This window comes from Netta rufina, assembly GCF_964035555.1.
Source record: "Netta rufina genome assembly, chromosome: 3".
Lineage (NCBI taxonomy): Eukaryota > Metazoa > Chordata > Aves > Anseriformes > Anatidae > Netta > Netta rufina.
This window is the reverse complement of record NC_140125.1, coordinates 61,846,789-61,852,788: the sequence shown is the minus strand read 5'-3', so window position 1 is coordinate 61,852,788 and position 6,000 is coordinate 61,846,789.

Genomic DNA, 6,000 nt, shown 5'->3' with positions numbered 1-6,000 from the left:
CCAGAAGTATGAGAAAAGCTCAAATCCAGTTGAAGGGATGAATGGCATTTGGATGGCATTAATAAAGATGACATGTCACTTGCAAGCTCATCCAGAAGAATTTCAGCGTGCAGTTCCAGTCCGAGCATCACACGTTTATTTTCATTGTGCATCCAATCAGTATCAATGTGTTTTCTGAAGATTTGTCATGCTCAGCTAGATGGAAAGTATTCTTTTCACTAATATTTGCATTGTTTCACATCTGTTTCATAATATTTCTCATGCTATTGTCAGTGGAATTGTTCTGCCATTTCCTTTCATGATGTGCTTGATGGCTGTTCTGGAAAATAGTTTTTTTACAGGTTCAAGAAGATGCCGTTGGGTATATTTTCCATTTGGCAAACTACAAAAGTAACATTTACAGTTATAAACACCTGTATAGACTAACATATGTTGTATAACTTTCTTTACAGAGAGGTATACAGCATAAATAACATGTAAACAGCTTTCTACAAGTTAAAATGAATGCAGGGAAAAAAAAAAAAAAAAAAAAAACAACGCTGAGATTCTTAGGAAAATAAAAAATGGAAAAAAAAAAAAACTTTTTAAAAAACTTTTCAGTTCCATTCCTCCCCAGTCCCACATTTTATCCAATGACTTTCTTTTGAAAGTAGTGAATATTGTGTACTCATTTTACATTCTATTGAAAAATATAACAACTTCACAGCCACTGGCTCTTTTTATTTATGATTTTACTTCTCTACCCATTTGCAGAGTGGCAGCTGGCTGTGGAAGTGGTCTGTGTTGTGTCCTATTCTGTGTGGTCCTGTAAGAAATTTCAGTGTGATTTTCTCCAGGGAAACCTGAGCTCTTTGGTTGGGTCACATTGGCAGCCAAGGCTGGCATTAAGTCCCTTCACCCCTTGCTGGTTCTCACCTGAGCATACTTTGGCATTTTTTGGCAGCACAATGTCCTTGCCTTAAACCCTTGGCTCAGCTGGAGAGCAGACATGTCATTCTTAGCATTCATATTCTCAACACTAAAATGTGGACTTCAGTCATAATGTTGTCCAGTCTAGCTCCTGCTTTTCTCCGACTGTTTGGAGGTTTTTGGCAATCTCTTGTGACAATGATGATAATCTTACAAGCATAATTCTAAAGCAAACTCTGCTAATTTCTTCACAGTTGGCAGTTTCAAATAAAATTAGTAGGGTAGGTTGTACAAGAAAGTGAACCTTTGCATTGTGTTGTGTCTTGTTCTAAGCAGTATGTTGCAGCTTCAGGGATGTCTTTCATAGACGAGAAAACAGCTTTACCCATATAAATATTGTATTTGTATTTGCAATGGTCATTTGCATATAAAGATTGCAGCTTCACTGACTATGGAGTTTCCAAAACAGTGTAAAACATCTGGGAGAAAGTCCAGCTCTTGCACTCACAAACCTGATACTTCAGGCTTAAATCTCCCTCTTGTCTTCATCTCTCTCAAGAGAAATGGAGATGGCTGTGGGACAGATCTTTGCTTCTTCAATTCAGAAAGCAATGCACTTCTCACCCACTTCCCTGGCATTCATATTCCTGATGGAATGTGTGCTTTTTTCTCCGTGCTTCCTGTTATGCCCTTATGTTTTCTTCCAGTGGAGGACATGAGGGAAATGGACACAACAGGTGCAATAAAACTCACTTAGCTGCTTTGAGGGCATGCAGCCTTACACTGTAGTCCTCATCTGCCTCTGCTCCTGTGCACTTCTAGCAGGTGCAAAATGGTTCTGGTGATGTGGAGAAGCATATCAGAGGGCCAACAGTTCATAGCTGTTTGATAACATTCAAGGCCATAGAAGTTAAAATGCAGAAATGTATGAGAAACAACTGGCCTTCCCACTCCTGCTTGGACCTCGAGCAGGAGGAGCCAGAGAAACACCAAGCGACTCCAAAACCTTTAGGTGCACCCAGTGGAGACCATTTCCTCACACAGCCTGTGGGCCATACTCCAAGTGGCCCCTCACAAACTCTGAGCAGTGGGGGGGGGGGGGTGTCTGTGGGGAGCACTGTGGACAAGGCTGCAGCACGGACTCTGGACAGGCTCTTGGAAAGGGTTGCTGTAACTTAACAGGGTCTCCATGGCTGCCAAGATTATGTAGAAGACCACGGAGACCACCGAAAAAGGAGGAATGGGATAGATTAAAGCCACCTGAGACCCAAACTTTCTAAGCTATGCCTCTTAGAGTTTCTGCACGTGTCAGCCTTTCACAAACAGTTTGGTGAAAATGCTGATCAAATGCTGGCCTTTGCCAGGAGCATGCTTTCAAGAACTGTGTGGACAAAGCCTAAGAAAAGCCTTCACAGAAAGTATACAAAATAGGAATTACTGGAATCCCTTCTCCAGCTGTAATTCACGTGTGTTTTAAATACTATTAACACAGACAAAAACAAATTCTCAGGTAGTTTCTGTAATAGCAAAAGTGGCTGCCGTTATAACAGGTTATGATTCAATGTTTCATTTTCTTTCATGCATTATAACTTACATACAGCCATCTTTTAGCTGGCTCTGTCACCAAGCTCCCTGTTGAAGCCTCAGCCTCCGACACTCATAACTAAAGCAATGAGAACAAGTCCTTAAACTTATCCACTAAATGTGTTGTCTCTGAGAGCTTTTTCCAGAATTATGTCAACTCTCCACTTATCACTTATCTTCCTGGCTCCTGCAAATGCCCTATTCACAATACTCTGTACATGTCCTCAGACTTTCAGAGGCCATCATGAAACATATTAAAACCATTCTAATCTGCTGCTTCACACATAACCCCTCACTCGCAGCTCGTACTGATTCCAACCACCAGGCTCATAATCTTTGTAGCACATTAGCCAAAAGGAAAAAAAAAATCCATTTTCATTCTATCTTATCCATAACATGTGCAAATATTACCTCATCCATCCTTGAGCTGGCTCCAGAGATTAACCCAAAGCTGACATGATAGACGTCTAATTTAAAAAATAGTCCATTTCCTGGCAGTTGGTTTTATTGTCAGGTTTGTTTTAAACTTCAACTTTGGGTGTGACATTGCTACCAGAATTCCATATTTTTAAACACTGTTTTGCCTTCAAAGGCTGTAGCCAAGGATGATGTCATATATTCTGGTAGCTTTACACATATCTGGAGTGGGAGCCTGAAGATTAAAAAGCAAGTTTTATTTGCTAAAATGACAGAGTAGGACGCACAGGAAAAAAAAAAAATGTAAGAAACTGACACAACACCACATTTAACCTGCTGATTAGGTAAAGCATTACGTGAATCTTTTTAATTGAGGGAACGTCGCTTAGGCAGTTTACTAGGCAGGAAGTGGCCGCCGATGCCTAAAGCAAGCAGCCTCCATAAGGTTTGAAGCAGTGCCCTTTGAAGTGAATGGAAAGAGTTTTACTGAACTCAGCGGAGGTACTCTGCATTTGTACTAATGCAATTCCGAGCACAATTTGACCCACGGGGATGAAGGGCACCGGCTAAATGAAAAAATAGCATGAATCCTTTGTTTATTTTACAGAAAAGCTCATATTGTATGCAATATTACTAAGAAATAAAATATCCTTTGCAGTGAAACAGTTTGTTCTTCCTAATCCAGTATTATTGTTACGCATGTGTTAAATCATAGGATACACATGGTTGTAAAAGCTGATTTATTAACTAACTAGAAATCAGAGGCATCCACCCAAGCGCCACCCAGCATCTGCTCAGACTAATGTCCCTCAAAAACGTCCCATATGTCAAAGGAGAGCATAGGCTCAGAAAAACACTAATCCCAGCTGGTCAAAAGGAGCAAAAGAAAAACAGGTTTTGCTTTATAGACTACAGTATTTTGTTTGTTTTCATTAAACACTCTTACTGATTTTAAACATCTGTATTTGTTAACTTGTTTAGTTCTTCCAAACTTAAGAGTACAAACAGTGCCATATGTGCTCACTGATGGCATTTCTGTTCCTCCTGCTAACATTTGCCCGCAGGGCCAGGCTTATCTCTGACAACTCAGTAAACACAGCTCGCTAGGAAACCTGAACCGCCTGAGGTAGGCCACTGCCTACAGGGCAGAGCAGGCAGCAGGGACACGTGAAAATCTCTCTTCTACGGCTTCCAACACCCGACACAGCAATGCCAGCCCAGCTGAGGCAAAGCTGGCATATGGGGGAACCACATGTGGCCAGCTATATTGTGCCCGGTCGTTCACTTTCTCATCTTTTGTGCATGCTAGTTGGAGTCAGAACACACAGGTGGGACTGCAAAGCCCAGCCACTCGCACATCCAGCTGTTAAATTATCTTAGGTGCTATTTTTAAATGCTGAACAGAAACAAGTAGCTTCCCATAGTTTTATGAAGCAAGCCTAACTCACTTTGAGTCACAACTGGTCAAAAATAAGATTAAGAAGTGGTTTGGCTTCAGCCTGTTAGTGCTTCCACAGAGACAAAGTGGAGAACACTCTGGGACTTTTTAATCTAGCAAGGGAAGGTCTAACAAGTTGGAGGCTCAAGCCAAACACATTTAAGTAATGAATTAGATGGGCTTTTAACAAAAGGATTAATCATTATTACTGATCGGAACCAGTTACTAGGGGAAGCAATGTCTTTGTGGCTGCTTTCCTAGAAGGCAGGTCATAGTCAAACCAGTTCCCAGTCCCAGTGCCACAATACTTCTGATTGACAGGGGATGAGACAACACAATGTGTTGTTCTTCACCCTGTGTGCTCGGGGAACCCACAGACCAGTGGGTACACCACTCCCACTCCACAGCAGTGCGGGAAGGTGATGGTGACGCTCGTTCCTTCATGACAGGATGCGAGGAGCTCCCACTCAGTTCTGTGAGGAGGAAGAGGAGTGCTTTCCCCGGCTGTTGAGTTACACGCTAGCACGAAACTTCAGCACTTCCCTGGTGTAAGTGTGGTGGAAAAACCTCTGGAGCACATTTGCAGAAGAGGATGGTAGAAATGCTTCACTTCTACAGTTACCAGATGAAAAAAAAATCTTAAGGTCTGTTAATTTCTGATAATTTGAGTGGCCATGCTCTAAAAAACTAGACCCATTTAAGGCACTTCTGATTGAGTGACCTAATTTTGAGTATTCTGACCACTTTTTACATCCATTAATATAATTTCAAGCTGATCCCTCTTTCAGAGTGCTTTGACTTCAACTTTTTTTTTTTTTTTTTGTTTCTCCTATGTTCCATTTGACATGTCTAATTCCAGGTTCTAGCATATGCCCCCTTGGTAGGCATATGACCGTGGCAACTGGCCTGTAATCATCCAACCTAATTTTTGGCACCCAGGTTTCCTACAGAACAGTTAATAAAAGTGGGCACCTCTTAAACCATGATTCTTTGCTTCTGTTTCTCAAGTAGTCTGCTCCGTCACACAGAGAAGGCAGATGCTGGCATACAATGCTGGCTGGTATTTAGAATTACAGAAGCATAAACCTCTTCTGTCCTCAAACCCACCCTCTCCAAGACCCATTCCCAGTCTTCTAAGGCTTTCCACCCAAACCGTGCTCCACGCTACAAAGCTACAACTCAGAGCTCACCTCTCCAGGTTCTCTCTCCATGAACCAGTAAAGATGGCTATCAGTAAAGAGTTACTCCTCCAGACAAGGGTGCATCTGTACATGAGTTAATGTGACTGCATGGATGTACGGTCATGCTCATGCACTCACTTTTCAAATACACCAGCAGCTCTGCCTGCCTCTCTCCACCAGATAACATGGGAGATTCTGATACTATACAAAAGCTGGAGGAGTGCAGGCAGGGAGATGGTGTGGTAGGTGTATGTATTTCTTCACAGGAAAAGAGGAATGATTAATGGAACACACAAGTATGTTTAAATGGGAAACGAGGGGGCAGAAGCAAAGGAATGGCACAGTTTATTTGTTAAAGGCTACAGAAGGTGCAAGGCATGGAAAAACTGGGTCTGTAGATGGTCTCATGTAGAAGAACTAGGGGCAGCTTCTGCTGTTTATGTGCAAGTACAAATACACATTGGGGTAGGG